The sequence below is a fragment of the Simochromis diagramma genome, unplaced genomic scaffold, assembly GCF_900408965.1.
Source record: "Simochromis diagramma unplaced genomic scaffold, fSimDia1.1 OVJJ01000413.1, whole genome shotgun sequence".
NCBI classification, from domain to species: Eukaryota; Metazoa; Chordata; class Actinopteri; order Cichliformes; family Cichlidae; genus Simochromis; species Simochromis diagramma.
Window position 1 is genome coordinate 1,759,980 of NW_024386948.1, and position 8,653 is coordinate 1,768,632.

An 8,653-nucleotide genomic window follows, 5' to 3' on the forward strand; every position below is an offset into this window, starting at 1 on the left:
AGGTGTTCTTTCGGGTTGAGGTCAGGACTTTGTGCAGGCCAGTCAAGTTCTTCCACGCCAAACTCTCATCCATGTCTTTATGGACATTGGTTTGTGCACAGGTGCGCAATCATGTTGGAACAGCAAAGGACCATCCCCAAACTCTTCCCACAAAGTTGGAAGCCTGAAGTTATCCCAAATTTCTTGATATACTGAAGCGTTAAGAGGGGCCGAGCCCAACTCCTGAAAAACAACCCACATCATAATCTCCCCTCTACCAAGCTTTAAAGTTAGCACAAAGTAGTTAGACATGTACCGTTCTCCTGGCAACCACCAAACCCAGACTCATCCAGACTGCCAGGTGGAGAAACATGATTTGTCCCTCCACAGAACACATCTCACCTGGACTAATCTAGTATCCAGTGGCTGCGTGCTTTACACCACTGCATCCGACGCTTTGCATTGCACTTGGTGATGTAAGGCTTGGATGCAGCTCACTTCCACTTTGTTCTAATACCACTAACAGTTGACTGTGAAATATCTAGTAACAAGGAAATTGCATGACTGGATGGGTCGCACAGGTGGCATCGTGTCCATTGCACCATGCTGGAATTCACTGAGCTTCTAAAAGCGACCCATTCTTTCACAAATGTTTGTGGAAGCAGTCTGCATGCCTAGGCGTTTGATTTTATACACCTGTGACCATGAAACTGATTGGAACCCCTGAATTCAATTACTTGGCTGTGTGACTGAATACTTTTGTCAAGGTAGTGTAGGTTACTAGAACCATACAGGTTCTGCTTATCCATTTGCAGATATCTGTTTATACAGATACATGCATTTTGCAACTCAAAGTCTAACAAAAACAGGCTTCTTTAGACTTTTTGTTGGATTAACATGGCAAAAAGTTGGCCAACTGCAAAATCAGTCTTTCCTTTCTGTAATTCCTATCAACTCTGTGATTCCTGGCCATTCTCAGGCTGGCCGCTTCTAACTCTGCAAACTTACTTCCTTCCATCCTCCCAAAGCTGAAGCGCCTTCCTGTGTGAACTCCTCTGTTCTCTTATCTGCACCTCTTCCCCTTCTCCTGTTTTTTGAGATGTCTGCTTTTGCTCTGAACGGGATTGTGCCCTCCGTCTGTTTTGCACTCCCAAAGAGCTCCTTCCCTCTACATGTGACTGTGACTTTATGATTTTGTTCCACCAGTTTTAACTTGGAGAGGCACAGAACAAACACATGTCATAAATGTGTCCTTAAAAGATATTATTTATAGGTTATTTTTCCCTGTAGCAAGGGATGAGCTTTGTGTTTGTGATTGCGATTAGGCTGCGTAACAAATTAGCCAAATTCAAAAGCATCTGTCTGTCTGTGTCCTGGTGTGACCCACTGTTTTAGTTGCATGAGGACATCTTGGCAGCAGATCTCCTTTCCAGCCTAGTTTCTCGTGTTTCTTCTGACACACAATAACTCACTTGTGGCAAAGACAATTTCTGCTACAGCCCTAAGAGTATGTCCACCAATGACTCCAGCTCACATCCAGCTGATCTACACAATGGGTTAAACTTTAAATGCGGCACAAAGTAATGAAAGAAGCAGTATTATTCACTCTTTTCACAGTTGTCTGATGTAAAATTATGTAAGTGCAGGCAGACAAACTGATTTAGGCCATATCAGAAGACGTACTGTGTGAATATGGATAACTTTTTGAATAAGCCTGCTAGCAAGGTTAGCATCAGATAAAGCTGACAGGCGCCCTGCAAAATAGATCCTGCTGGAACTGCTGACAGCTGCATGGCATGAACGGTTTACACGTACAGGCTCTTATGTGATTTATTTCAAGAGTAAATGGGTTCACCGAGTCCTTTTGCATCACGATTGCACTAACAAAACTCCTGCGTTGGACTCACAGGCAAAGAACAGTTTGGAAAAAGAGGAGACAGGAAGTCATTTTGGGGCACAAACAGGGATCTCTTTATAGCGTCTTGCAAACTGAAGTTAAGTTTAATTTCAGCCTTGAAGGAGCCTTACTGACCTGTTGACGGTCGTTCTCTCTGCAGATTTTGGTGCACATTTTCCATTGTTTTGCGTGCCCGTGCGCACGTGCACACCACCTAGATCGGAGCAGGATAACAATGAGCATGGAAAACACAATTTCTTATATGCAAATGCAAATTTCACATTGATTCCAAAATCTTTACGCTTGCCTGAACAGGCAAGGTTAGCATCAGATAAGCTAGCAGGCACGGTGTTAAATAGATCTTCCAGGATCTGCCGACAGCCGCACGACATGAACTGTTTACACATACAGGTCCTTTTGTGATTTATTTAGACTATAGATGGGTTCATTGAGTTCTTTTGGACTAACAAAACGGTTGTGTTGGACTCAAAGTCCAGTTTGAAATAAGAATAAACAGGAAGTCACTTGGTGGCACAAACGGGGGTCTCTTTGTAAATTCTTGCAAACTTAAACGGCTGAAAGATTTAATGTCAGTCATGAAGGAGCTCACTGGACTTCCTGTGACTGCTGCCTCAATAGTCTACCTATTTTCCCCTCTGCAGACTTTGGTATGCATTTTCTGCTGTTTTGCGTGCCAGAGAACACACACACACACCAGCTAGGTCTAAGCAGGATAACAATGAACATTGAAAACACAGTTTATTGTATGCAAATGCATATTTCATTCTAATTCAAAAAAATTTACATTTGCCTGAACAATGGTGTAATTTGGTGACTAAGCCTGACGGCGAGGTTAGCATCAGATACAGCTAGCAGGCGCCGTGTTAAATAGATCTTCCAGGATCTGCTGACAGCTGCACGATATGAACTGTTTACACATACAGGTCCTTTCGTGATTTATTTAGACTATAGATTGGTTCATTGAATTCTTTTGGACTAACAAAACGGTTGCGTTGGACTCACAGACGAAGAATAGTTTGGAAGCAAAAAGAAGAAGGAACAGGAAGTTACTTCGTGGCACAAACTGAGATCTCTTTGTCAATTCTTGCAAACTTAGGAGGCTGAAAGAGTTTAGCTCTACTGGACTTCCTGTGACTGCCGCCTCAATAGTCAACCTATTTTCTCCTCTGCAGACAGTGCATTTTCTGCTGTTTTGCGTGCCAGAGAACACGCAAACACCCGCTAGGTCTAAGCAGGATAACAATAAACAGTTTATCTCAGTTTATTGCATGCAAATGCATATTTCATTCTATCCATCCATCCATCCATTTTCTTCCGCTTATCCGGGGCCAGGTCACGGGGGCAGCAGCGCAAGCAGAGAAGCCCAGACCTCCCTCTCCCCAGCTACCTCCTCCAGCTTGTCCGGGGGAACTCCAAGGCATTCCCAGGCCAGCCCTGGGGCCTCTTCCCGGTGGGAAATGCCCAGAAAACCTCACCCAGGAGGCGCCCAGGAGGCATCCTTGTCAGATGCCCGAACCACCTCAACTGGTTCCTTTCGATGTGGAGGACAGCCCCTCCCGAATGGTCGAACTTCTCACCCTATCTCTAAGGGAGAGGCTAGCCACCCTTCGGAGGAAGCCCATTTCCGCCGCGTGTATTCGCGATCTCGTTCTTTCAGTCACTACCCACAGCTCATGACCATAGGTGAGGGTAGGGACGTAGATCGACCGGTAAATTGAGAACTTCGCTTTTACACTCAGCTCTCTCTTCACCGCAACAGACCAGTAAAGCATCCGCATCACTGCGGCCGCTGCACCAATCTGTCTGTCGATCGCCCGCTCCCTTCTCCCATCACTCATGAACAAGACCCAGAGACTCCTCCACTTGGGGCAGGAACTCGTCCCTGACCCAGAGTGGGCACTCCACCCTTTTCCTTTTATTTCATTCTAATTCCAAAATTTTTACACTTGCCTGAACAATGCTGTAATTTGGTGACTAAGCCTGACGGCAAGGTTAGCATCAGATAAAGCTAATAGGCGCCCGGTAAAATAGATGGATCTGCTGACAGCTGCACAAAAACAGCATAAAAGTTATCACACTTGCTTGAACAATGTTGTGCTGTTTCTGCTGTAATAGCCAAGTTCGTAGCACCATTCAAGCACATGGCAATATGTTGCGATACAGCTGTACAAAAATAGCTTGCAGCTCTTACTGACTCGCTTTCCACACTTTAACTAAAAGAGAGGCTATTTGTGCTCGCCTCTAGGGGGAACTCTTAACATACGAATGCATAAAAATGGTAATGAAGACGTGAGGAACCAAAACCCAAAGAAGAAAGCGTATATAAACTGTGCATACTTCCTTCGGTTCCTTTCATTTGTGCCCCACGCAATCACTCACAATACCTCATCTGATAATATTAAACGCTGCCTCGTCCCAGTCACGGCAGCCCATGGAGAGCGAGTCTCATAGTATCACTTTTGTTTCTATTGTTCACAACGGCCCAAGGAGATATGAAAGCTCATTATTGTGCACTGTGATAATTGTCAAGAGACAGAACAGACCACTCAGGCCTGCAGAATAATGCCTCATTTCACAGTTCATCACAGTGACGTGGCCTCACAACACTGTAACCGTCCACATAGTGTGGGCAGGAGCCAAAACCGACAGCCATTCCTCAGTCAAGTCTCTCATGTGACAGCCGCCTCTGGGTGTCCATTATCTGTTGGGGGTGACGACAGTGCTCTCCCTCCTTCTCTTCCCAAGGCACCAGTGACATAATGGGAATCCCCTTTATGCCAGGGCTGAACGACACACAAGCTGACATCAGACTGCAGGGACGGAGTTGCTCCCCTGGACTCAGGTTGTTGAGTGCACATGTCTTTTTGCTGTTAAATCGCCATCTTACAGCAACAACGTCATTGGTTGTGGAGGAAATTCTGAATTTCTGTTTCTGTGAAGTAGTGACTGGACTCTCTGGAATTTAATTAAGAAGATAATTTCCGAATTATCACAAACAAATTTCAAGTTGTCTGCATTCAACACCTTTTTGATTCACCAAAGACTGCAAGTGGTTGCAGACCTGGTCCCTGTCATTAAAGCAACCATTTCAAAAGCAATGAGATCACAATTTTATTGCACACAGCTACAGTACTAAGGCAAATCAACAGACCGGATTAAACTTTGCTTATACAAATGTTGAGCATGTACAGTTCATTGCATTCTTCAATAATCCATTAGTATTAGAAATAGCTCTATGCAGAACTTCGCAGCGCTCATGATATTCCATACACACAACATCAGACTGGTTTGCTCAGTGTGACTGAAGTTAACGGTGCTAGCACCGTCACCTTAATTCCTTGCAGTTTAGGCCTCAGTCATACAGACCTTTGATTCTGATAAAAATTCTGATAAAATCACACAGACCCCCTGTTAGTCACAAACAAGGTGCAACTTCAAGAACCTCCTTACAGTTGCTTTGTTTGCTGTCAGATTGCCGTGGTTGCCCGTAGTTTATACTTGTCAGAAGATATTTACCATTTATTCTTTCAGCTGTAGTAAAGCCTTTTTTCAAGAGGCTTTCAAATTTTAAACCGAACATTGTTTATTTCCAGTTTACATTAACTTTTTACACTTCTTTTTTTTTTTTGCAATCACAACAAGGTTTTTAGTGCAGTGTCGTATCTCTTTTTGATCAATTTCTAACTAGTTACTACCAGCGACTTCCAGCAACTACTCTCTAAATGGTTGCAGAATAGACCATTTTCCCTAGCAACAGGTGGCTATCAGGGGGCCACTGATAGGTTTCTTTAGCAACTGATTTCACAACGATCACCAGTAACCGTTTGCAACTGGTTGTGGAGTACACACCTTAACCTCCCGACAGGTGGATCGCAGATAGTCGATGACAGAACTCACAGCTTGTGTGACTAAGGCCTTAACATCCACATACCTGTTTAGAGTCTGGTTACACGTCCAGAAGTGTGGTTTACTCTGACAAAGACTGCACACAATTGTTCATAGTTTCTATGAACCGTAGTAGTGGCTATAATCCTTCTTATACCCCTTGCTTTTGTAAAATATGATAGCGTGCTCAGTTTAAAACTCTTTTGATATCATTGTTCATTTGAAACCAGAATGCCTGAGATATCTGCGGTTGGTCAGCTTACCAAAGAAGAGACAAAATGCCCTTTCTTCAAAGCATGAATCCACTGCATGCACTCAATTAAGTGGTTTACTATTTTATAATTTTTCACTATTTTATTCTCTGAAGAAGGAGAATGTATCAGGATGTATCAGTACCAAACACCACAGCTGCTCATTTCTTATTCTTCTGTTTAGCTGTGTTCCTGAAGAAAACCCACTCAAAACAAGCAAAATCTGTACATGCTGTACCTAACCTGGTGAACCACATTATGTTTTAAAGGGCATGTAAAACATAGCATGCAAGTCCATCTGTCGCCATGCCAACAAACACACTTCCATATACATGAGACACGGTCCTCAGACATAAACACGCCTCAGTCAGTTACACACACATCGAAGCAGAAGAGAGCAGTGTGAGGAGTGGGCTGTGTTGACACCGGGAGCAGCAGCTGTGAAAACAGAGTGTAAGTGATGTCAGGGGGCAGCAAGGGACTCTGGGTAGCAAGGCCACTTTGAAGTTTTTAGGTTTTATGGCAGCCCTTAGAGGGTGGCGTATTTGATGTTGAATTTAGCATACTGTATGTGCACATATATCGCAGTGTTTGCATGTGTGAATGGGTTTATAGGTAACCTTTGTATGCATACACTCAAAATCTCAACATCTCTCCAGAGACAAAGAGACAGAGAAACACGAGAAGTTGAGGGAAACTACATCCAGGTAAATTCCATGAATTGCTTCCATACTGCTCTAAATGCAGGTGTGGAATTGCAGCCCTCCCCTTCTTTCCCTTCTCGTTTCTCTCTCCAGCCCTCCATTCCTCCCATCCTCGTGAAGGGGAAAACACGGTTAAGGGCAGCAGGGGCACGGTGCCAGATGTGCCAAGTCATACCAGGAGACAGGCTTAGGATCAAAGAGCATGGGGTCCAGCAAGGGAAGTGTATGTACATGTGAGTGCTATGTAAGAGCAGATGGGAGGCTGAAAGGAAGAAATATAAGAGCCAATAGCACATATGTTCTCATTCTCACACTTTTCTTTAAAAAGGACAGTTTTTAATGCTTCTCAAGTTCCAATTAAAGGGATCAAGCACAGTTTCAAGAGTAAACATTCCCACTTTGACTCACTGCACACTCATCTTATTTTCCATTCCATTAGCTGATGTTAATGAATATTGGATTATTCCAGGCTGAGGTTTTATCCTGACTCCGACTGCTGACTGAGCAAGGTTCATAGACTGGGCATTGCTCTAGTTGGCTGATAAACCGGTGTGAAATCGGCCTACATGCTGGTGATTTCACCCATGTCGGATTTTGTGCAGTCTGGTCTCCTTTTTCTTCTTCTGGTTCTACGTTGTGTCACTTCACCCTTCACAAAGTAGCTGGTGAGTGCTGTTCCAGAAGAACTACAGGTGACCGCAGAAATCTGCTAGCAACCATGACAATCAAAAGGAGGATTTCACCAACCAGTTGGAAATGGACACTTTCTCCTCTGACTCTGAGAAGTGCCCGGGAAGACTTCACCCCTGGAAAATCTAACAATTAAACACTAACATTACTACAACTGGCTCAGAGATGTAGTTTTAAATATAACTTTAATAAAAAATGTCACCACTTGTTCAGCCCTATATCTCAACAGGGAAGAGAGAAACACACCTAGTAATGAACAAACTCCCAGTTGTTTGATTCACTGTGTTAATGGCAGCTTGGCCTAAGATTCCAGATGTTTAGAGGCAACAGTTACACAGTCCAGATAAAACTGCTAAAAATGTACTCGAGGTGTAGCGAATTCAATTCCATTCCACAATTTAGCTTTATATAGCACCAAGTCACAACAACAATCACCTCAAGGTGCTGCACATTGTAAGGTGAAAACCCTACAATATTACAGAGAAACCCCCAACAATCGGATTACCTTCTATGAGCAAGCAGTGGGCGAAAAAACTCCCTTTTAACAGGAAGAAACTTTAGTCAGAATGAGACTCTGAGCATCTGTCATGATCAGTTGGGGCTAAATAACCCAATAAATAACCCTCACAGCTCTGCAATGAGGAGAGAAAGGTACATAGACACAGTTTGAATGTCACAAGACAAACACATGATAAAAACCACCACCTAGCTTTAGCTAAAGGTGACGCCTGATAACCCACTCCCACCCACCACCCACCAAAACAAAACAACTGAACAGACAGTTTCGAGAAAAGGTCTTCAGGGAGGAAAGGCCGAAAATATGATGGCCACCGTGGATAAGTGCAACCAGAAGCTGGAAGGCATCTGTGAAACTGCTGATTGAGGCATTGCCGTGACATCAAGGAGAGACCTTTGAATAAAGGAACAACATACAGGTTGGAAATGGAGGGAAACAGGTAGCCATGCTTTACAATAATGTGACAAAACTCTAATCTCGTGCCAGAAAGTTGATTCTGTTCCTCTGACTTCTTCAGAGTGAAGAAGTCACTTGGATGAGCGACGAAACGTTTCTCCCACTGAAAACGTTACATCCAGATCAGCAGAATCAACTTTCAGGGATTTCCTTACCTGGATGCCTGAGCATACATCAAAGCTATGTAATCTTATGTTCACATGCAGCCCAGACCTTTGCAACAGGCACCCATGTGTAAATGAAAAACTTTGCC

At 43.7% G+C, this 8,653-nt stretch overlaps 1 long non-coding RNA gene across 1 annotated transcript; it reads right to left on the minus strand.

The window, feature by feature from the left end:
* Positions 1-3,561: 3,561 nt before the first annotated feature.
* Positions 3,562-8,420, minus strand: LOC120737601. Its single transcript, XR_005696777.1, has 3 exons — positions 8,410-8,420; positions 5,610-5,613; positions 3,562-3,751 (listed from the first exon to the last, which is right to left on the minus strand). It is a non-coding gene; the product is annotated as an uncharacterized LOC120737601 (long non-coding RNA).
* Between the last annotated feature and the right edge of the window lie 233 nt (positions 8,421-8,653).